The following is a 23,356-nucleotide window of genomic DNA, read 5'->3' on the forward strand; positions in this document are numbered from 1 at the left end:
TAATGACACTGATAGGGAAGTGAGCATACACAGACTTTATCTTAGAATAAAAGCCAATGCAACACCCTGGATCATGTTCTGTACATGACCTCAAATAGTGTAAATAATAGCCAGTTCCTCTCCATTTCTCCAGCATTTGTTAACCCCTCCCCTCCTCTTTTTCTTTCCAACGAGACTGAGTTGTACATTGATGTGGTTGAAGTCCCTCCACAGGTTTTTCTGACACCCTTCACAATGGCTGTGTGTGTCCCTTCAGAGTGACGTCGGGAATGTTGACAGCCTGGCTGCAGAGAATGGTCTCGATTCTTGCAATAGATGCAGCAAAGAATTATGAATAAATTCTTTATGAATTTATAGTCATGTATGAAACAACTAAAAATTAATTGTTTTTTTTTCTTATTTTGTTGATGATACTTATTTATTTATTTATTTTTTTGAGATCGAGTTTTACTCTTTTTGCCCAGGCTGGAATGCAGTGGCACGATCTCGGCTCACTGCAACCTCCGCCTCCTGGGTTCAAGCAATTCTCCTGCCTCAACCTCCCGAGTATCTGGGATTACAGGCATGCGCCACCACGTCTGGCTAATTTTGTATTTTTTAGTAGAGACAGGGTTTCTCCATGTTGGCCAGGCTGGTCTCAAACTCCTGACCTCAGGTGATCCACCTGCCTCGACCTCCCAAAGTGTTGGAATTACAGGCCTGAGCCACCGTGCCTGGCCTTTCTTTTTCTTTCTTTTTTTTTTTTTTTGAGACACAGTCTTGCTCTGTTGCCAAGGCTGAAGTGTAGTGGCGTGCTATCAGCTCACTATGAGCTCCGCCTCCCGGATTCAAGGAATTCTGTCTCAGCCTCCTGAGTAGCTATGACTACAGCTGCACGCCACCATACCTGGCTAGATTTTTTTTTTTTTTTTTGTACAAAAAACAGAGTTTCACCACGTTGGCCAGGATGGTGTCGATCCCCTGACCTTGTGATCCACCCGCCTTGGCCTCCCAAAATGCTAGGATTACAGGAGTGAGCCACTGGGCCCGGTCACTGATAGCTATTTTTAAAACTACTCTTCACATTGTTAGAAGAACTATTCTTTGAAAGAGTACTCATATGTTCTTAAGACTCTAGGAAATGCAGTTTGGAAAGGGAAAACTTTTATCCACATTCCCTAGGAGATCCACATGGAATAAGTTATGTGTTTAGATGGATGCGTGTGTCCCTCACCCTTGTACCACATGAAATCTGACACTAAGCAATGCATTCATCTAAATAAGGACAGGAAGCATATAAGATCTGTTGGAATTACTTCAAGCCTCACAGCTATCTTTTAGTTTTATTCATATTACTTGAGAAAAAAATGTGGACATTCTTTCTTGACCTCCATACCCTTCTGGTCAGAAGGATAGAGATCCTCCAGATCTACACTATTAATATAGTAGCGACCAGGCGCAGTGGCTCACGCCTGTAATTCCAGCATTTTGGGAGGCTGAAGTGGGAGGACTGTTTGGAGCCAAGAGTTTGAGACCAGCCTGGGCAACATAGCAATACTCCAACTCTACAAAAAAATGAAAAAATAAGCCGTGTGTGGTGGTGCGTGCCTGTAGTTCCAGCTCCTCAGGAGGCTGAAGTGGGAGGACTATTTGAGCCCACGGTGGTTGAGGCTGCAGTGAGCTGTGATTGCGCCACTGCCCTCCAACCTAGGTAGTAGAGCCAGACTCTATCTAAAATAAAACCAAAACCAAAACCAAGATATAGTAGCTATTATGCACATGGGGCTAGTAAGCACTTGAAATGTGCTGAAATATATACTGTGTTTCAAAGACTTAGTGCAAGGCCAGATGTGATGTCATACCTGTAATCTCAGCATTTTGGGAGGCTGAGGTGGGAGGATCACTTGAGCTCAGGAGTTCAAGGCTGCAGTAAGCTGTGATTCTGCCATTGCACTCTAGCCTGGGCAACAGAGCAAGACTCTGTCTCAAAAACAAAAACAAAGACAAAAAAAAGAAAAAAAAGTCAAAGCCTTGGTACAAAGAAAAAGAAAAAAAAAGAATGTGAAATATCTAATTAACTCTTAAAATACTGATGATACGCTGAAATGATATTGTTTGGATAAAATAAAATGCTAGTAAAGTTATTTTCACCTGTTTCTTTTTATTTTTTCACTATTCATAAATTTTTAGTTACTCACATGGCTTACGTTATATTTCTGTTGGACACAGCTTCCCTAGGCCAACAGTTCTTAATCTTTCTTGATTAAATTTCTTTGAGTATAGGATAAAAGCTCTATAAATCATAAATACTGATAGATACTGTCAGTTCTGCTATACCCAGTATGTGTTCTTAAGATGTGTACTGTGCAATATCGTACAATAGAAACCACAGTACTGGAATTAGGGGAAAACATTCAAAATTTTGTAATTGATACATAAAGGGATAGGAACTTAATAAAAACAGTAGCACGGTAAATGGTGAAGATCCATATCAATGCTCTAATAAATGTAGCCCTTGAAAAGTATTTCATTTGTTTGTGGAATGGACATTTGCTACAACTGCTCTCAGACAGACACATGCCTTCCCTGTTTCCACACCCGCAGCCCTGTGTACAAGAGGAGATAGAAAAAGAATGAGGAAAAGGAGCAAAACAATGGAGAGCACAGAGGAAAATGCAAAATAGGCTGAGAGGAAAGAAGGGAAAATTAAGGAGAGGGCAGGTGGCCACATGGCTGGTGTGCAGGATTGCAGCTTGCGAGTTATTGGAAAGTAAGGTGTACCTGCAGACATAGGAGGGTGTAGCCGCTCATTGTCCTTGTGCGGTGTGCGCATGTGAGGATTCCTGCATAGTTCAATTGGGCGCAGTTTTCCGTGTTGGCCTAGTGATGAGATTGGCAGATAAAACTGGCATAAGCAAATGTGAAGTAGCATTGTGCTAAAAGCTTTCCTAATATATCAGTCACATTGGACGAGATTTTCCAAACAAGCATTATAGCAGAACTGACTGTAGATACGTACACATATCACAGTAGATTCATGCACAGCCCACACTGGCAACCTCCAGACTAGGGTGTCCGAGAAGGCCAAGCATTAGGCATCGATACTGGAATGCCAGCCTTAGATATGTTCAAGGCCTTGTAGCAATTTGTGGAGGCCATGTTGCTATATGTGATGGGGGTGGGATTTATGGCACTGGAAAGATTTGTTGATTTTGGGGGCAGAGAAGGTGAATTCATGTAGTGACCAACTGGGAATGACCCAGCTACACGCTCTTTCTAATCTGTGCCAAAGCTGTACAGAAAAAACTTATTTGTGAAGAGGACTGCCAAATTTGTTCCCAGTGACAGTAAATGAATACTTGGTGAGTAGGGAAATTCCAGTAGGTAACAGAGAAAATGGGCAGGTTCTGTCCTAATTTCCTGCTCCTACTTGTTCTGGGATTTAGTTGCAGTTCATAGCATCTGGTTCCTGTACATTCACAGAAATAGGCCCAAGTACCTGTCAAAAGGAAATGAATTGAGAGAATCTTCAAGTCATTCAGAACAGTGAAGTAACTGAAAATTAAACCATTGAAGTTGATTGCCTATTAAACATGATAATGATAAGCTAACATTTATTAGACTTTTGGGATACACTAGGAACTACACTATGAGATTTTTGTGAACTATTTTATGTAAAGTTCCTGATATTTTGAGGTAGATTTTATTATTATCTCTTTTTATAGATATAAGTAACTCAGCCAACATCACATAGGTATCAAGGAGAAGAGCTGGGACTTGAACTCGGGAAGTCTAACTCAGGGTTTGCATGGGAACCACGGAACTCTTCGGTTTTATGAGTAGTATTACTGAGGCCTTTCATAGTCTACTGTGTACATATTCCCACTCTTGTTAAGTGTGTATAATGAAATTCTGTTACTTATATTATTTTTTTAAACAGGAGAAAAACACCAAAAATAAATAAATAAATAAATAAATAAATAAATAAATAAATAAATGGATTTAAACAATGAAGGCTACCAAAAATGTTTTTATTGTTGTTTTTGAGATAGGATCTCACTCTCTTGCCCAGAGTGAAGTGAAGGCTGGAGTGAAGTGGCTCGATCATGGCTCTCTGCATTTTTGACCTCCCAGGCACAAGCAGTCCTCCTGCCTTAGCCTCCCAAGTAGCTGGGACACTACAGGCATATACCACCAGGCCTGACTAATATTTTAATCTTCCTGGAGACAGGGTCTCACTATGTTACTTAGATTGGTTTCAAACTTCTGGACTCAAGCAATTCTCCCGCCTCAGCCTCCCAAAGTTCTGGGGTTAGAGGCATGAGCCACCATACCCAGCCCCCAAAATGATTTTAAAGAATGGAAATCAACTTTGAAAGTCTACATCCAGTATTTTATAATGGATGTATTTCCACAGCATGACTTGAAAATGTACCTACTTTATACATGTGTGAAAGTTGCTTTCTACTCGTGTGTAGACTCTTAAGGGAGCTCCCTTTACTATCAAATGTGTGTATTATTACCACCCTTAAATTTCAGTAACTGCTGGTCATATAATCAATTTTAAGTTGATGTTCAGTTTTATAGAATAAATGTTTAATATTAGACTACTAAAATATTAACAAGTGCCATTCATTATTTTTCAGGAATGAGTATAATACTAATTGTTTCACATGTCCAGTTAAATCTGTTTGTGTGATGAAAGAGAATGCTATGCTGCACCAAATGTAACACATTGTTCTAAAACCCTGTGGTATATTTGTCAAAACTATTTTCCAGTTTATTATCTTTGCTCTAGAGTCTAATTTATAACTAGTATATGTAGTAAGGTATCTTATATTTAAGATATATCTATTATTAAATGAAAATATTTTTCATCAAGTGGTTATAGGTCATAGCTCATTTTATTTCCTTTGTTTTATAAACCTATTATTTTTTCAGTTACTTTTCCAGTTACTTGGTTCTCATGAGTAGATTTGAAATGGGAGATCTTGGCCGGGTGCAGTGGCTCACACCTGTAATCCCAGCACTTTGGGAGGCCGAGGCGGGCGGATCAGGAAGTCAGGAGTATGAGACCACCCTAACTAACACAGTGAAACCCCATCTCTACTAAAAATACAAAAATTAGCTGGGCATGGTGGCCTGAGCCTGTAATCCCAGCTACTCAGGAGGCTGAGGCAGGAGAATTGCTTGAACCTGGGAGGCGGAGGTTGCAATGAGCTGAGATTGCACCACTGCACCCTAGCCTGGGCGACAGAATAAGACTCCATCTCAAAAAAAAAAAAAAAAAATCTTCTCCCCTTTTTAAAACCCCAGTTTCAGATATTACAAGGTTCTAGCATGTTTTGTCACACTGTCTGTTGTGTGAAAGAAAATAAGAATACACATTTCCAAATGAGATTTCCCTAAAGAACTGTCTGCCTCTCTTTTTTAAAAAAAGAATCCTAGTAGGAGTACATTTCTCTTACTTTTGGATAATAAATACCACATGAGGCACTCTTTCTCTTCCTTGGATGCTTCTTCAGATTTTGATGGAGAAGAAACATGAACTGGGTTTGCTCTCTGCATTCCTTTGTCTGATTTCCCAAACGTTCTTGGTTGCACTTCCCAGAAAAATGGAATGTCTGGGACTACCCAGGGGAAAGTGTTCGGTGCAGCTGCTCTCCCCTCCAGTGCTGGCCATCGCTCAGTTCCCCTGAAGGGAATATTCCTACATGGCTTCTCCAGTGGTGTAACACAGCTCTTCTGCCAGCAGCCTCGGCCAGGGGCCAAAGGACCAGAAAGACAAGACAGGGAGGAGGTAGAGTCTCCTTAGCCATCCCAGAGGTATCTTCCTGCCCCGAGGACGTGAAGCAAACTTAGTGCATACCATAGTGTTTTAGACAAAAAGTAAGAGTGGCTTGTGAGAGCTAATCTTTAATAAAGAGCATGTTGTTCTGAAAAAAATGTGATACGAATAGTTTGTGCCAAAGTTTTAAGTTCTAGTGAAATAAAGTTAATGGCCATGTATTTGTGACCTCAAGCAATAGGTGGGCTATTTCCCTTTGAGTCTGGGAGAGTGCTAGCATTTTTCTTAGAGGCTGAGTCAACTTTCCAGTCTTGATCATGAATTGAGGCATTTCTTGGCTTCCCTGGCATTACCATTTAGCTTGTCCAGAGTACTGGGAAAATGGCGCATTACCAAACTCTTTCCTTGATGAGGGAAAACAAAAGTTGGTCACTGAATTGGAGGGATGATTTTCATTGCTCTCTCTTCATCCCTTCCTGCCATTTCTGCCTCTCTCACAGGTAAATATGTTCATGCTCACATTTAGGGTGGATGCCCTGGGACGCAGGCAGACATGGAGCAACATACTCGTGTCTGGCAGGGTTAAGCCTTACAAATCCCAGCACGTGTCCTTACAACTCATCTCGTCCCCATGACAACTGGGTGAGGAAGGGATTTGGGCTTATAGTTTCTTCAATATCTAAATAATGATTGGCTCTACCTCATCCTTTGGACACAAAATTTTATTTTATTTTTTGGAGCAGGGTCTTACTCTCTTGCCCAGGCTGGTGTACAGTGGCACAGTCATGGCTCACTGCAGCCTTGACTTTCCAGACTCAAGCAATCCTCCTGCCTCAAGCTCCCTAGTAGCTGGGACTACAGGCAAGGACTACAATGCCCTTTAATTAAAAAAAATTTTTTTTTGTGGAGATGGGGTCTCACTATGTTGCCCAGGTTGGTCTCCAACTCCTGGGCTCAAGGGATACTCCCACCTTGGCCTCCCAAAGTGTTGTGATTACACATGTGAGCCACCACCCCTGGCCTGGACACAAATTTTGAAACACAATAATAACTCTAGCACTATCTTCCCCTCACTCTAGTGGGTTTCTATGGATGGGTCGGGGGTGGTCGTTTTCCAGATCAACTTCTGTGTGCCCTAGAGAAAATAAGCTGTCATGCTTACAAAGTTATTAGGCATATCAAACATATCAATATATGTAATGAAGAAGGAGGCAATAAGTCCTTGAGTATTTAGGAAATATTTTATCCTACACATTAATCATTAAACAAATAAACAAAGCTCCCACATGAAGTAAAATGTGAGTTTCTGAGGCCAACCTGAAGTTTAGTGCTATTTTAGGGTAGGCAGGTCATGGGCTTCATTTGCTTCTGAGATTTTTCCATTAAAGAAATGTCTGTTCCTCTGAGGAAACCTGCAGCCATGGGTACCTCTGCAAGGTACAACTAAATGGAATACTGTAAAAAGCATAGTTCTCTGTGAAAAAATAATTATGAGGCAATCTCGAATTTTCAACACTGCGTATTAGTGATAATAAGAATTACTGTTAATTTTTTAGGTTATATAAATGTATTGCAGTTGTTTCAAAAAAGTGCTTATCAGCTGGGTGCAGTGGCTTACGCCTGTAATCTCTGTACTTTGGGAGGCAGAGGCAGGTGGATCACTTGAGCCCAGGGAGTTCAACACCAGCCTGGATAACATGGTGAAACCCCCATCCCTACAAAAAATACAAAAAACTAGCTGAGCGTGGTGGTGCCTGTCTGTCGTCCCAACTTCTCAGGAGGCTGAGGTGGGAGGATTGCCTGAGCTTGGGAGGTGGAGGCTCCAGTGAGACCGCACTACTGCTCTCTAGCCTGGGTGACACAGCCAGATCCTGTCTCAAAAAAAAAAAAAAAAAAAAAAAAAGTCTTTATCATAATATACCTTAAAATATGTTAAAACTATGAACATATCTCTATATAATTGTATATATTTAATGTATAATATAATTATACCACATGATTATAATTGACATTGTCATTTAACATATTTTACATTATATTATAAATGTATTTATTATGTGTTTAATATATGTACATTTAATGAGTGAAATACTGTGATATCCAAGTTTACTTCAGAGCTATCCTGGTGTATGTGTGTGTGAGGTGGGGGTGGCAGTTAGGTGGTTCTTTTTTTTTTTTTTAATTATTTTTTATTATTATTATACTTTAAGTTCTAGGGTACATGTGCATAACGTGCAGGTTTGTTACATATGTATACTTGTGCCATGTTGCTGTGCTGCACCCATCAACTCGTCAGCACCCATCAACTCGATTAACAGTGAATAGACAGATGGTGAAGTTGGGTGACAAACAGGACAGTTCAGGATAGCATTTTCTCCATTTTCCTATGTATATTAAAATTTTTTTATAATAAAGTGTCTTTATTTTTATTTTTTTGTTTGTTTGTTTTGGCTGGGCGCCGTGGCTCACACCTTTAAATCCTAGCACTTTGCGAGGCTGAGGTAGGCAGATTGCCTGAGCTCAAGAGTTCGAGACTGGCCTGGGCAGCGTGGTGAAACCCTGTCTCTACTGAAAATACAGAAAATTAGCTGGGCATGGTGGTGTGCACCTGTAATCCCAGCTACTCAGGAGGCTGAGGCACAAGAATTGTTTGAACTTGGGAGGCGGAGGTTGCGGTGAGCCGAGATTGTGCCACTGCACTCTAGCATGGTTGACAGAGTGAGACTGTCTCAAAAAAAAAAAAAAAAAAAAAGTTTTTTTTTTGAGAATAGACAAAGATAATTTTAATGTGTAAATTTGAAATGATTTCTCCAAAAAATGTAGACAATAAATCTACAGTAAAAATCACTGTGATCGTGGCATAATAAATCTACAGTAAAAATTACTGTGATCGTGGCATAGTGAAAACTTCCGTGTAGATGACAACAATTCCAAAAGGCCAACAATCGACAATAAAAACAAAAAGCTTAATCTTATGGGTAAACAGGAAAATGCAAATTAAAACAAAATTCATTTGACTGGGAAACTCAATAAGGCTAACATTTCCTTTTTTTTTTTTTTTTTTTTTTTTTCTTTTTTTAGAGACAGGGTCTCACTCTGTTGCTAGGCTGGAGTGCAGTGGCACAATTATGGGTCATTGCAGCTTTCACCTCCTGGTCTCAGGGGATCTTGCCACCTCAGACTCCTGAGTAGCTGGAATTACAAGCACATGCCACCATATCCGGCTAATTTTTGAACTTTTCGTAGACCCAGGGTTTTGCCATGTTGCCCAGGCTGGTCTCAAACTCCCGGGCTTAAGCAATCCACCTGCCTTGGCCTCCCAAGGTGTGTAATCACCACTGCTGGGATCACAGGTATGAGCCACCAGGTCAGGCAGCATTTCCAAATTTTGATAACAATTCAGAAATTACTAAATAGCATAAGCTGCTGCTGTGTGCATAGACTGGTAGAATCATTTTGGAGAAATATTTGGCAGTATACATTACATTTAAACTTAAGTCTTCTCAAGAAAATGAATTCTTATCCTTGGTATACACGCCAGAGAAATGTGTGTTTATGTATGTATACCAAAAACCATGTAGCCATGTTTATAATTGCGAAAGTCATTGGGAATGAAACAAAAAGCCTTTAATAGGCAAAATATGTTTTTCTTCAAACCATCATAATGTGCTGTATACAAAAAAACAACCTTTTTTCTCCCTATTGTACTGCTTTTACTCACAACACTTTACTGCTGACAATAGATTATGTGGATTTTATTTCCTCACACCAAACAATTCTCCAGGACCAAGTGGGTGTCTAACAATTCAGTTCAATTCAGCTCAATTCTGTCACTAACCAGAGTCAGCACTGACCTCACTGATTAAAGGCTGAATCCCACTAGACTGCCTCCCACTTCACTTGCCAACTACAAGTAGTAGGTTCCCAGGTTACCCACAACTTCTGTCTGACTTGATTACAAATCAGAGGTTCTGATGACCCCCTCCCTTGGGTTCAGGAATTTGCTAGAGCGCCTCACAGAAATCAGAAAGACAGTTTACTTAGGTGAAAGTGGTGAGAAGCAAAATGGAGTCACTACTGTTGAGAAAATCCTGATAAATAGAGCTAGGGAAGGCCTCCAAGAGGGGGTTCTCATGCTTGTTTGCTTGATAACAAAAAAGACTCTGCAAAAACCACAACCTTGCACAAAGGCTATCACAATCTTACACACAAAAAAATACTTCTGCAGGGGCTTCTGCCCAGTGACTGCTTGTCCAGCTTCAGACTGTTGTCATCCTTGTTATTGATTTTTGTAGCCAAGAATAGATATTTCAAAACAATTATATAATCTTTGTGGTTTTTTTTTTTTTTGAAGACCTTTGTCTTCCTTTACCTTCCTGAATATGCACATAGTTTACTAAGGCATGAGTGTTCCCATTGCAGTGTTTTATTCCCAGTTAAGTATCTTTCCCTCTAGCGAGGATCTCTCTGTTTGTTATTTAGGTTGACAATTACTATTGTGGATTTATAACACAGGATATTGTAAATAATACAAATGAGCAGCCAGATGAAGCAGGACATTGGACAAGGTCTGGAAGGATTTCAAGCACACGAGCTTCTGTCCCCGTGAAGTTGGGGTTAGTCACCCTCCTAACATGGGAATGTGTTCATCAAACTGAAAGCTCTCCAAATCCCTTACTCTTGGAATTTTTATGGAGGCTACGTCATGTAGGCATGACTGATTGTTAACTACATGTCTAGCCCTTCTCCATTCTCCAGAGAATAGGGGATGGGGCTAAAAGTTCTAGGCTTTTATTCATGGCTTGCTCTTTCTGGTGATCAGCCCCATCCAGGAGATGAACAAGAGATGCCTCAGTAAAACAAAAGACACTCATATCACCCAGGAAATTCCAAAGTGTTTAAGAACTCTGTGTCAGATATTCCTATCACTAAGGAAATTTCAAAGGTCTTAGGAGCCATATGTCAGAAGCTGCATCAAAGTTTAACTATTAGAACAAAAGATTCTCCTAGAACCCCTATTTACAAGGTTTTTAGGAGCTCTGTGTTGGGAATCAGGGACAGAGACCAATGTATATATTTCCTGTTATTTCAGTGTTTACGCCTGGTCTCTGATCACAGACCCTCACCACAAAATGATCATATCTACCAGAACATTTACATTTAGTGTAGCATTTATAGAACAGATAGAAAGTAGTACCAATACATGCCTAACATTTGGAAGCCAGTATGGAGAAAGGATAGATTTAAATAAACAATTAAATTGTCCCATAAGGCTATTTCATATGTTTTTGTATTCTTTTTTTTTTCTTTAAGAGACAGGGTTTGCTCTGTTGCCCAGACTTTAGTACAGTAGTACAATCTTGGCTCACTGCAGCCTCAAACTCCTGAGTTCAAGCAATCCTCCTACCTCAGCCTCCAGAGTTTCTGGGACTACAGTTGTGCACCACCATGCTTGGCTCATTTTTAAAAATTTTTTTGTAGACACAGGGTCTCAGTATGTTGCCCATTCTGGGGTCTGAAGTTCTTGGCCTCAAGTGATCCTCCTGCCTCAGCCTCTCAAAGTGCATTTGGATGTTCTTATAATAATATAATTATTCTTACCCCCTCCTCATCTACACCTGTTTTTGCCTTATGATAAGATTTTATAGATTTATTTAGCACAAGGATGAGCTGATGGTTAACTAGATAAAGTTATTCGACAAATCATTTTCCCTAGGTATTTCATCCTGAGGAGGCTTTAACCCAATCTTCCAATACACTTGATCATCAATATCAGATCATGAAACTTATTTACATGAGGTAGTTTAATCTTACCAACAATGCCAGTATTACATCTTTTTGTATTGTGACTATAGTCTAATTCAATTTCAAAAAACAGCAAGAATTTCAAAGGTATTTGCTCTTCCTTCCCAACAGAATCTACTCTTGCTCACACAAGGGCAAATGTCAGCACAATTAGACAGGACAGTTATTTCTGTAAATTAATTGGGAACAAAGCCAATCACCCCATCTTATCTCACAGGCTTGTACTGAGGTTGATTTCCATTGTGTGTTATTACACAGCAGGGCCCACCTCACACCTATGGGGAGGACACAGTAATATTTACAAGACCTCGTATCCTAATTAACTGTCTCATGGGATGTATTTTAATATCAACCAGTTATGGATGTGAGAACAGTCCTGTTACATCTATGTAAATTACAAGTGTCCCCAGAGAACTTCCACATGTTTGGGGAGCCATAAGACTCACACAGGTGTGCCACTGGAGCCTCAGCAGCTAGAATAGAAGGCCATTGCCTCATGCCCACTTCAGTTTTCATTTGAATTAGTCATGAGGCTATGTTGGGTCCCAGCAGAGACCCATTTCCAACATTGGGTTTTAGCAATGTCCAGCATTGTTTATTGAGTCTGCCTAACACACTTTGCTAAAGCCTCATTATCTTCCCAGGCTGATACCCTTTGCCTTCTTCCCAAAAGAGCATTCTTTCTCTTCTAGTTAATGCATCTTTTTCCTTTGAATGCTACTCCTCGTTAAAGAGCAAACACAACTCATCTTAGTATACCTAGCTTGGCATCTATCTACCCTGTAGCCTGTTTCTGTCTTGTGGGCCAGTGTTGTTTAAGCCACCACTAAACTATCAGTTACTATTGTGCACTAACGACACCAGTGCGATTACAATACATGTTTTGCATCCAGAAAGGCTGGGTCCCTCATACTAGGTGTAGTTGAGCAATCACACGCAGAAGTAATTTAGTTTGAGTGTGTCATCAGGCCTCCCAGGATTTCCTTGTCTCAGTTTGGGGCCATTCTTTAGGGGTAATTTAGATCTACCAAGTGATGCCCCCTACTTTAATTCCATCAGAAAACACATCGGTTTTCCCCTTTTTTTCTTTTCTTTTTCTTTTCTTTTTTTGAGACGGAGTCTCGCTCTGTCATCCAGGCTGGAGTGCAGTGGCGCAATCTCAGCTCACTGCAACCTCCGCCTCCCGGGTTCAAGCAATTTTCCTGCCTCAGTCTCCCGAGTAGCTGGGATTACAGGAACCCACCACCATGCCTAGCTAATTTTTGTATTTTTAGTAGAAAAAAAGAATATGAAAACACATGAAATAGTTATGGAACAATTTAATCGTGTATTTAGTTTCACCATGTTGGCCAGGCTGGTCTTGAACTCCTGACCTCAGATGATCCGCCTGCCTCAGCCTCCCAAAGTGCTGGGATTTCCTTATACCTATGGGGAGGACACAGTAATATTTACAAGACCTCCTATCTTATTAACTGTCTCACGGGATATATTTTAATATCAACCAGTTATGGATGTGAGAACAGTCCGTGCCCAGCCTCCCCTTATTTTCTCTAATAGGTTTCCATCCACAGAAACAAGGTTGATACATAATTGTGCATGGAACATTGTGGGATATTGGCCATGCTGCATTATATTTCAAAGCCCAGTATAATAACCAGGGCATTTCTAACCATTCGATCATCAAGATTTATAGTTACACAGTGATTACTATGTTTGGAGCTGCATATTACATGGTTTGAAGTCCTAGCAGAAAGCAGTTCTAAGAAATTTCTTCCCAAATGGTATCTTTTGTGGTAGATGCCGTATTGGCTTTCATCCACAGGCCTTAATGCAGCAGCTGTCCAAACAGGATGCCATCCATTCATCTTGGATCCGCCATACTTAAACCAAGTGACTCTGTTGAATTGACAGCTGTTCATAGGGCACTGTCTATGTGGCAATAGATTCTGGCAGCTCCTCAGGTAGTTCCAAGGTCAGTCCTGAGCTGAATCCAGCAGCTCACCAGCCACCATAGGACACTGTGGGCAAAGGGGAGACCTGGGCATGGTGGTCCCTATCCTGGTTGTAGTGCTGGTCACCCTGTGTATTGCTGAGCCTCAGAACCACCTCAGTATGACAAAGGGCAGCAAGTCTGGTGATAAAGACGATGCAGAGCTAAAACAAAGAGTTTTTCTAAAATGTTGACATATCCATCAAATATATGTTGAGGGCAGAGACAAGCAGATTCTACTACATCACTGATTTTAAAAATATATATATTAAAGAATTGAATTTTTTTCATTTGTTCAGAATGTTTCCAATGAGGAATTAATTCTTTTGTAAAGATTTCCTCTTTCTGCATGTTGAAATTGCTAATTTAGTCGGTACAGTGGCTCATGCCTGTAATCCCAGTACTCTGGGAGGACGAGGTGGGAGGATCACTTGAGCTCAGGAGTTGGAAACCAGCCTGGGCAACATAGTGAGACCCCATCTCCATGAAAACTAAAAATAAAAAATTAGCCAGGAATGTTGGTATATGCCTGCAGTTCCAGCTACTTGGTAGGCTGAGGTGGGAGGATCCCTTAAGTCTGGGAAGTCAAGGATGTAGTGAGTTGTGATCATGCTACTGCACTCTGGCCTAAGTGGCAGAGCAAGACCTTGTCTCAAAAAAGAAAAAAGAAACTTCTTATTTAATAGTACTTTTTAATGGATACACTTTAAGATTAATTCAAATATTACATTCTCTGTGAAGTGTTGCTTAATTCTTTAGGCTGAGTTATTTGCTGCCTCTAAATTTTTCTTTTCCTCTGTTGATTTTTTTTTCTCCCATTTTATAACTTTATCCAAGCACTCATTCATTCATTCAGTAAATACTGAAAATCTACTAAGTGTTCGTTAAATGTGTTAGATGCATATTTATAGTTATTTGTTTTCATATCTATTTTTTCCATTGGACTATGGAATTCAAACTCCAAGGACAGGATTTGTATTATCCTCTCTTGTGTTTACATTGCCTATAGCATTGCCTAGCACGTAGTAAATGCATAATGAATGACTGTTAAATGAATGACAGATTGACAATATATTGGAAAGCTAAACAGTTAGTTTCTCAATAAAACAATCACCATTTATAGAAACTTTTTGAATCTACCAAATCTTTTGATAGCAGAAATAGCTCCATATCTATATTCATATAATGGAATCGGATGTCACAAAAATATGAATTCTGCTCTGTTCATATAGGTGGGTATGTAATAAAAAAAGGAAGGAAACTTGCAGATGTTGTACCTCTGTACCAAAGCAATAATATTAACATATATTGAGCCTTTACTATGTGCTAGAGGTATTGAAACTCTTTAAATGCATTAACTCAGTTAATCCTCATAACAACCCTTCTTATTTAAAACATTAAAAATTGAGAGGCAGAGAATTTAAATAACTTGCTGAATGTCCCACTTAGTAAGTGAAGGATCCCAGATTTGAGCCCAGGCAGTGTATCTCCTGTTTGCTTTCTTAACTACTATGCTGTAACTATAAAGTATTAGAATGATTAATTATGCTCAACTCTTTCACATGCTTATGAACTCAGCTCCAATGCCTGTCGTTAGTGTAGCACCCCAAGCATTAGTTTAGCACTAAGCCTTGGGGTGTGCTAAGCTAAGCTCTGTGATGCTTGGCTCACAAACCAAGAGGGTGCCAAACTCATCGGGTATGCTGTAGACATCTCTCTCCTGTTTATTTTGTATCCCTATTTCCAGTCCCATACATTAATATGGTCTCCTGTGCCTAAAGAAAACACTTGAAGATTTAATATAAGTTATCCTGATTTGGTTAATATAATAAGCTCTAAAGAAGTCATACCTCAAGCCTAGGGAAAAAAAAGAATTGCATTAATGAGCCTTGAGCCCGACAATGGCCTCAAGATAACTAATCCCAAATGAATAGGTAGGAGATCCAACAGTCTTTACCATGAGAACTGTGGTTAGTTTGCTAGGGCTGTCATGGCAAAATGCCACAGATTGGGTGACTTAAATAACAGAAATTTATTTCTTACAGTTCTGGAGCCTGGAAGTCCAAGATCAAGGTGGTTTTTTTCCTAAGGTCTCTCTCCTGATGACCTCAATTTTTTTTTTTTTTTTTTGAGATGGAGTCTCGCTCTGTGGCCCAGGCTGGAGTGCAGTGGCCGGATCTCAGCTCACTGCAAGCTCCGCCTCCTGGGTTCACGCCATTCTCCTGGCTCAGCCTCCCGAGTAGCTGGGACTACAGGCACCTGCCACCTCCCCCGGCTAGTTTTTTATAATTTTTTTAGTAGAGACGGGGTTTCACCGTGTTAGCCAGGATGGTCTCGATCTCCTGACCTCGTGATCCACCCATTTCGGCCTCCCAAAGTGCTGGGATTACAGGCTTGAGTCACCGCGCCTGGCCCCCTGATGGCCTCATTTTAACTTAATTACCCCTTTGAAGACCTTACCACCAAATGCAGTCATATTCTGAGGTCTTTTTTTAATGTAACATTAAGTATAAAACTCCAACATACTGTATACTGAGGTACAAGAGGTTAGGGCTTCAATGTGTGAATTTTGGGGAATAGGATTCTTTCTCTAAGATGACTAATTTTTCTTTGTTCTTCACTTAGAACACCCAAGCAATAATAGACTTGTACCCCAGGATTTTCTTTTGAAAGGCAGGATGGAGCACAAACTCTGAAGTTAGACTGCTAATGGTGTAAATCCCGACTTGATCACTTACTCCATTTTTTGTTTTGTGTTCTCTGGCACTCAATTTCCCCATTTGTAAAATCTGTGTAATATCTTCAAGAAAATGAGATAATCTGTGTAAAATTAGGTGACATATCTGTGTAAAATGACTGTGGCAACGATGTAGGCGGTAAGGTTAGTTCCATTTCTCTCCGTTCAAGGAGTAGGTTAAGGTTTCTGTTAGAATCTTTGGAAGATGTCCTTTACTTGCTCCTCTAGTGGGAATTCAATATTTTCCCAAGGGAAAGAAAACGCTGAGTATACTTGAGAGTAGTTGAAATACAACTTTTAGGTATACCATGGATTACTTAGGCTTTTGTGGGTTGGACTGGGGACTAATAATTATGTATAGCCCTTTATATTGGGGAATGATACTCAGTTTGGGAATAAGAAATAAGGTGTCAGGAGCTAAAGAAGGGCACAAAAAGATGTTTGGATGGGAAATTAAGGACCCAACTATATGGTTGCTGAATAAACTAATAGAGAAAAACTATCACTAAGATGAAGCAAACATAGAGGTGTTTCAGGGGCAGCTATAGCTCAGTGGGTTTCAAAGGAAACCACATTTGGGGCCACAAGACATGTCTCAGCTTGAACCTATTGGTGGAGCTCAGGCTTATGATATATTGTTAAGATGAACTGAGCAATATTCACTTGCAGTTAGAATCCTATAGAATTTGTTAGAGTAAGACCAGGAAGAGTAAGATTGGATAGTGGTCTGCCATTTGAGGCATTTCTAATAAGCATTTCCTGTGCATAATTACTGCTCACACACTTTGCCCTTTTATCTCATCAGAGAAATAGACTGAATAAGGTATAATTTATAGTTTATCACCATATTTCTTTGGCTTTCAGATCACTTCTAGAAAACATTTCTGATTATATGTATTTGTATGTGTGCATATATATTATAATAATTATCATAATGGTTTACAGTGGAGCTGCATGAAAAAAAATAAAGGAATAAAGTTAGGTAGAAAATGCCAACATAGTGTGTACTGGTAATTTTCCACTACTTAGGAGAAAATGTAACTTTTCTCCCAAACAATCAACTTCTTACTCTTATCACCAATGTACATAACATGATTGATATTGCATATCTGCTATGTAAACATTGCTTTAATATTTTTCATTACTTTTGTCCAAATGACCTTGAGTAAATGTAGTATCTGGCACAAGGTGCTGGAGTTGTGGCACTGTTTGAAAGCCAGTGGCTTTGTTGCACAACATGAAACCCTCAGAACTTTGGCACAGCTAGAGTTTTTTAAAATTTTTTATTGGAAATTGCATTTTTATTATCCATGAAGCTCTATTGTCTAGTAATCAGACACTAAAGGCTAAAGGAAACCAAACAATTGATATAATTTTAACTCTCTCATGGGGTAATAATTTTAAAGATGCTATACACATGAATTGTACCCAGTAGTTGGCAAAGTGTTACCATACACACACACACACACACCTTTTCAGTAGAAATAAGACTTTATTTTGACAAGAAACTTACTTTCCAGAAAAGAGGGAATGTTATCTCCTCATTATCTTTCAGTGAATGTCTTCATATTGACTAATGTTAACATTTGCAGATAATTTTTTAAATCTCGAAGTCACAGTTGTATTATTGTTCAACGCAGACAATCTATCCACTATCTTCCTACTAAATCAGGTATCTTTCGAGAGTGTTTAGATTTCTATGTTATACCACTTAGAGTCAAAGTAAACAATATTTTTTTCATTATAGTGAGAAATTAAGTAGAAACTGTTCTGACACAATATTTAACAATCCATTTAAAAATAACTTTTATTTAATCTCCATGTCAAAAATGAAATGAGTGTATACACATTGAATGATCCTTTCTATGCTTACAAAGTATTTTATTATAATTTTTTTCTGAATAATTTTTAAAAATAAAAACTTAATGGATTGTTAAAAGAAACCTCTCAAATGTTAATCCATAGTGCTCACAATAAAATCATTAATTCTCTTAAAAATTAAAAAAATACACTAACATTATAAACAAGGTGGATATAAATTTTCATGATTGAAAAGCTAAAGCTGAATTAACAAACACATTGGAAATAATTGACACTTATTTTTCATCATCATCATCATCATCATCATCATCACCACCACAGCCACAATCACTGCAGAATTTATTTTTCTGGATTTTGTCAAATACAGTTCTTCAACAGAAGCTTTTTCCCTATAAAAATATTCTGAAATCCTCATAAAACCCAAAGTAGTTCAGTTTTCTTGCCTCATGGAGGAAAATCTGTTTATCAAAAATTTAATCAGATAAAATGAGAAAGAATTTGAATGAAAAACAATGAATAAGCTATTGTTGTAGAGCTAGGCAATGATGTGAGTGCAGAGTTCTAGTTCCTGGCTTCTAGATTTCACTTTGCCACTTGAAAGCTGTGTGATCTTAGGTAAATCATTTAACCCTCCCACCCTCATTGCTTAGGGTCTTGGTTTCCACATCTGTAAAATGGAGCCTCAATACCTTATCCTGCTTACTTCACACTTACTACACTTTAAGATCAAATGAGATCATGCAAGTGAACTGCTATTGGTATTTCCAAGTGTTATGCAAATATAGTGGTCGTTATTATTTTTTTGAGTAAAGGTGGAAAGCTTGGTGGACTTGCTCAGAAAACCTGAATCCAAGTTTCTGTTCTTTCACTTACTAGCTAGGTGGACTTGAAAATATTGGTGGAGCTTTCTCTAAACTGCTAAAAAGGACATAAAAATGCCAACTGCACATATAGAATATATACAATTTTTATGAAATTCAAGGTAGTCCAGCTTCTTCCTGGATAGAGGCAAAATTGTCTGTCATAATTTTATTGAAATGAGGTTTTTCTATAAAGCAAAAAAGAATTCAAGTAAGAGGTAATAATGCATAAGCTCTTCAAACTGTAAAAACAGTAAAAAGAATGTGTTTTCAAAACTGTTAAACTCATTGCAATGCTTAAATCCACCTGCTGACAGCCTCTGAATTTTTTTTATAGGATGAACTAGTGGAACGATCAGGCTTAAAACAGCAGCTGAATAGCCCATTACCTGAGAGTCAGCAAATATCCATGGTCCTCATCAAACAGTGCCAGAGAGAAGGCCCAGTAAGAGGTTAACTGGAAGGTACCAACTAACTCCCTCGTGTTGCTACTTTAACCCTTTGTTGAAAGTCAGGCAGAATGGTCTAGAATTTTTTTGAATGAAATAATAGAATCTAGCCCATTAAGAGATGACTTAGAAAACAATGAACATGTACATGAAAATCTTGAACTTTTTTTTTTTGTTAACTAGAGCAGACTTTAAGAACTCAAATAGAAATGACTTCTGTGAAATAGAATAGGCAGTTGTTAATATAACCATATAGCAGCTTCAAACTCTAATGATTAGTAAGTTCTTGCTAATATCTCTCATATAGATTTTTATATTAGTAAGTCATCGCTAATGCTGCTTTTTATATGGCACAATTCAAAAGGACTAAGTGCCAGAAATATTTAATAAGCCCCATTCATTTGCATGGCTTTAAGCAGAGTTACGAAACTTCCACTATTTTCCTGGTTGTTTAGTTTTCCTCAGAAAGTGGCTCTCATTGCTCTCCAGTTCTGTAATCTTTCTACTTGAGCTCTTTAAATTAACTTGGTGCCAGCAATCAGTCTATTTGGCTTTGGGGATGTTTTAATAAATGTTGTGCAGTTTAGCAATAGAAAGCAGGCAAAGAGTCAGACGACCTTCCACCAGATAGCCTTTTATGGTTATGAAAATACTACAGCTTTCCACACTCTTGCCTATTTCTGATAAAAAATTACTAAAGTGAGGGAAGAATTGCAAAGGACCCAAAAGATTCAAAAGAAGCCCTGTCCCTGAAGGTCAGTGCAACAGAGAAGGAGAGATGTCTGGGTTGGTAGTCATGGAAAACTTCCCTACTTGCTTTTCATAATTAAGTCAATGCAGTGTGCTTGGTGCACTTGCAAGGTGTCTATGGAAGGGGCATCCATCTGAAGCTCTGAATAACTTGTTTTGACAGATAAAAAAAAAGGTAACATGAACACAGATTGACAGTTGTAGTGGCCAGAGAATAACAAATACTTTTCATTTTTTAGTGTATTGAGCTCTCCCAAGAAGAGTGAGTAGAACAAACTATCAATGCCCAATGCCAGATAGCATTGATACATACGTCTGACTAGAAAAGACATTTCCCAATCAGTTACCGGTTGAGAAAATTTTGTTCAGTAATTATTGTTGCACAACAACCATTGCCCCATCTTATGATAATAGCACTTTAACTTTGAGGGAACTTTTTTCTATCACCTGAGTCAGTTCGTGTGGATTGAGTGGAATGATGCTTCTTTGGAATGTGGAGGTATATTTAACTGAATCCTAGTGAATCAGGGCTTTTTATTCCCCTGGCTAAGGAATTTGTATTCCCCTGGCTAAGAAATGTGTGTACAAAGTAAGCCAAACTAATGAGACCAATTCCAGGATATTCTCTAGAACCACTGGAAAAGAGAAGCTCTTTTTGCTGGAGTTGCTAAGCTGGTAGAATGTAAACCAAGCACTTCTGGAATTCATCATGTAGAGAGAAACTGTGTAGGAAAACAAAGCAAGAGATAGAAAAAGTAACTTGAGTCCCGAGCACCTGGATTCAGAACTGCCTGAAGTGTAATTAATCTGGATTTTGCAATTATGTGGGAGAATAAATTCTCTTCCATTCTTTCTTGTCAGTTTTTAAGACAGCTCTAGTGTATGATTTACATTTAAGAGACAGTCCAACTGATTTTCAAAGTGATGTATAATTTTATATTCCCACTAGCCTTGTATGAGAGTTTCAATTGTTCCACATCCTTGTCAACACTTAGTATTGTCTGTCTACTTAATTTTAGTCAATTGAATAGGTGTACGGTGATGCCTCTTTGTGGTTTGAATTTTCATTTCTCTAATGACTATGGATGTCTTTTCATGTGCTTATTGGTCATCTGTATATCTTTGTGGGTGAGAAGTGTGTTCAAATATTTTGTTCATTTCTTTATTGGGTTGCTTTCTTATTATTGAGTTTTGAGAGTTTTTTTTTTTTAATATTCTAGATTCAAGTTCTTTAATAGAAATATACCTTGCCAATATTTTCTTCTAGCCTGTGAATTGTTATTTATTCTTTTAACAGTATCTTTTAAAAAGTAGAAGATTTTAATTTTGATGAAGTTCATCAATTTTTTCCTTAATAAATTGTGCTTTTTGTGTCATAGCTAAACCTTTGCCTAATCCAAGATCACAAAGATTTTTATTATATATTTTTATAAAAGTTTCATAGTTTCAGATTTCATATTTAGGTAAATTATCCACTTTGAGTTAATTTCATATATATTGCAAGTGAAATTCATATTTTTGCATATGAATATCCAATTCTAGCACTATTTATTAAAAAGACTATCTTTTCTATATTAAATTATCTTTGCACTTCCGATTGTCAAAAACCAGTTGTCAATATAAGGGTGGATCTATTTCTGAATTTCCTACTCTGTTCTTTTGATATACTTGTTTATCTTTATACTAACACATTAGCAGCTTCATATTGTAGGTTTTGTTTGTTTGTTTGTTTATTTATTTATTTATTTATTTATTTTTTGAGATGGAGTCTCGCTCTGTTGCCAGGCTGGAGTGCAGTGGCGCAATCTTGACTCACTGCAACCTCCGCCTACCAGGTACAAGCGATTCTCCTGTCTCAGCCTCCCGAGTAGCTAGGACTACAGGCACGTGCCACCAGGCCTAGCTAGTTTTTATATTTTTAGTAGAGACGGGGTTTCACCATGTTGGCCAGGATGGTCTCAATTTCTTGACCTCATGATCTGACCTCCTCGGCCTCCCAAAGTGCTGGGATTACAGGCCTGAGCCACTGTGCCCAGCCCATATTGTAGTTTTTAAATAAATCTTGAAATTTGATAGTATTAGCCATCCAACTGTATTCTTCTTTTTCAAATTTGTTTTGACTATAAAATGTCTTTTTAATTTTCATGTAAGTTTTATAATCAGTATGTCAATTTCTCCAAAAAAAGCCTTCTGAAATCTTGAGAAGATTTATGTGTAACCTATTGATGAATTTGGAGAAATGAACATCTTAATACTGAGTCTCTGACTCATGAAGAGGATGTATCTCTTCATTTCTTTAGGTCATTACTTTCTTTTATCAGTTTTTTTGAATTTTCAGTGTATGGGTCTTACAAATTGTTGAATCAGATTTATGCCTAAGTACTTTGTATTTTTTTATGCTATTTCAAATAATACTGTTTAAAGTTTAAATTTCTGGCCAGGTGCGGTGGCTCATGCTTGTAATCCCAGCACTTTGGGAGGCTGAGGTGGGCAGATTGCTTGAGGTCAGCAGTTCAAGACTAGCCTGGCCGATATGGTGAAACACCATTTCTACTAAAAATACAAAAATTAGCTGGGCGTGGTGGCACACACTTATAATCCTAGCTACTCTGGAGGCTGAGCAGGAGAATCACTTGAAACCGAAAGGCAGAGGTTGCAGCGAGCCGAGATTGCACCACTGTACTCCAGCGTGTGAGACAGAGCGAGATTCCATCTCAAAAAAAAATAATAATTAATTTAAAAGAAGTTTAAATTTCTAATTGTTTAAGCAACTATATAAACATATAGTTGATCTGTATTTATTGATCTTGTATCATGCAACTGTGCTAAATTAGTTTCAACACCTTTTTGTATATTTCATTTTTTCATAATCAAATCACTTGTGAATAAAGATAGTTTCCCTTCATTTCCAACTCCCTCCCTCCCTTCCTTCCTTCCTTCCTTCCCTCCCTCCCTCCCTCCTTCCTTCCTTCCTTCCTTCCTTCCTTCCTTCCTTCCTTCCTCCCTCCCTCCTTCCCTCCCTCCCTCCTTTCCCTTCTCTTCCCTTCCTTTCCCTTCTCTTCCCTTCCCTCCCTTTCCCCCCTTTCCCTCTTTCTCTTTCTTTTGTTTTCTTCTTTTTCTTTTCTCCTTCCTTCCTTCCTTCCTTCCTTCCTTCCTTCCTTCCTTCCTTCCTTCCTT

General features: G+C 38.7%; 1 long non-coding RNA gene across 3 annotated transcripts in view; it reads left to right on the plus strand.

Annotated features, from left to right (window-relative positions):
- LOC126940189 (uncharacterized) overlaps positions 1-21,400 on the plus strand; it is a 33,214-nt gene extending 11,814 nt beyond the window's left edge. For all 3 annotated transcript variants that reach the window (XR_007720653.1, XR_007720652.1, XR_007720654.1), the window contains one exon: positions 19,318-21,400. This is a non-coding gene — a long non-coding RNA (uncharacterized LOC126940189). The remainder of the gene's footprint in view (positions 1-19,317) is intronic.
- Positions 21,401-23,356: the final 1,956 nt, after the last annotated feature.

The sequence above is a fragment of the Macaca thibetana genome, chromosome 17 (assembly GCF_024542745.1).
Source record: "Macaca thibetana thibetana isolate TM-01 chromosome 17, ASM2454274v1, whole genome shotgun sequence".
Taxonomy (NCBI): Eukaryota; Metazoa; Chordata; class Mammalia; order Primates; family Cercopithecidae; genus Macaca; species Macaca thibetana.